The sequence below is a fragment of the Seriola lalandi genome, unplaced genomic scaffold (assembly GCF_002814215.2).
Source record: "Seriola lalandi dorsalis isolate HSWRI2012SDOR001 ecotype SW California unplaced genomic scaffold, Sedor1 jcf7180002054532, whole genome shotgun sequence".
Classification (NCBI taxonomy): domain Eukaryota; kingdom Metazoa; phylum Chordata; class Actinopteri; order Carangiformes; family Carangidae; genus Seriola; species Seriola lalandi.
In genome coordinates, this window is record NW_019525085.1 from 106,880 (window position 1) to 108,848 (window position 1,969).

A 1,969-nucleotide genomic window follows, 5' to 3' on the forward strand; every position below is an offset into this window, starting at 1 on the left:
CGGAGGGGTCACCGCACAGAGCTGAGACACAGACAGAGGTCTCACTCTGACTCACATTACGGAGATCTGTTAGCGCGACAAGCAACTTTAAACTTTTACTCAGTTTGAGTAAACTACTTGACTTTTTACTACAGTTTAAGTTTGTATTGTAGTTGATTATTTCTGTTTTATATGACTTTATTCTTATGTAAACAATGTACTTTAATTCACCATGTGCAATAATCCACTTTATCACTTGTCTGCTGCAATTTTTTTTGTTTTTGTTATATTCAAATATCTATACATATTATATTATTATATTATTTATCTTTTTTAGTCATTGTGCAGTTTTTCTACTTTGCACTGTCACTCTGCTGCTGTAATACTGCAAATACTGCTGATTTCCCCGCTGTGGGACCAGTAAAGGAATATCTTATGTTCAGGTATTTTACTTTTACTTTACTTTAATCATCTGACGACCCCTAAGATTTATCTGGCGACCCCTTGCATGGGCCCAACCCCTATGTTGGGAACCGCTGGGCTAAACTATCTGACTAACTGTATTTCAAAGCAGCTTGATGACTCAGGATTAATGATCTGCCAATACACTGCAAAATGTGTTGAAACAAATATAGGAGACAAATTACCTTGAAAAATCTAAGTAAATATAACTATTAGTTTTAAGTTATGTTGACTTTATATCCACTTGTTAAGTTGAATTAAAATTTATTCATGTTTACTTAATTTTATGAAGTTGTTCCGACTTGACTAATAAAACTTTTTAAGTGTAGATATTTTATTCAAGTGGAGCTGTGAGTTCTGGGTAATAACCTGTGGGGTCCTGATGCTTTTACTGAAGTATATAAACATAAATATATCATCAGAATACTTCAGCTAATATAAATACTTCATTACAAGTAAAAGTCCTGTAAAGCACAAGTGAGTGAATGCAGTAAAGACAATAAATTAAAATATAAACTGACTCATTTAGAGAAAGTAAATCACGATTCTTAATTAATACCTCATAAGTTTGAATTTATATCATATCATTTTGACAAAAAACACTTTAATTAAGCAAATTATATTTTTTAAACTTATCTCATAATTTTGACTTAAATCAAAACAAAATCACATTTCTTACTTGATGTCTCATAATTTTGATTTAATAAATCACATTTTTAATTAATATCTTATAGTTTTCAGTCAGTAAATCACATTTTTAACTTATGAGCCATTGTTTTATTGTCTCTTAGTAAATTAAAATAATGAATTGTTATTTATTGCTTTTGACTTTGTATCTCATAAATTATACTGAATGTGATTATTTTGAGTTGCCATGAGTATTTTTATCTTAAAAGTTCCTGAAAACTTTTTTCTATTCTTAAATTTATTTGATTGTTTGTTTGTTTGTTTGTTTATGCAGTTTTTTGTAAAACACTTTGAGCTGCATCTCATGTATGAAAGATGCTGCAGGTATTTTGATTATTTCTATTCCTATACCCACACTGTAAAAAGAAAATCTAAATTTTACGGAAAATAACTAAGTTTTCAAACAGTAATTATCTGTAATTAAAAATGTAGCTTGTTATTATAAAGGTTAATGTCCATACGAACAATTTAAAGATCTTCTCTGTAATTTCAGGGTAAATCTTGTTATTTTACATTTATGTGACTTCTACATTCAAACTTTGTGATTCTGGATGAAATGTAACAAACTTTTTTTCATCACATCAAACATTCAAACTTCAAACAAACAAGCTTGAAGTACTGGAATGTATCCCAGCATGCACTGGGAGGAAACAGTCAACCTGTCAGACTGTTGCTCCGTCCTCACTGAGCTATGAAGGATTATTTTACATCTCTACTATAATTTATACTCGTTACTAAATAAGATTTATCCACCTCTTTATGATGCAACTTGTGACAGTGAAGTTCACCTGCACCTTCATTCACACCTGGATTCTAGTTTTAATTTGTCAGTTACAGTTGA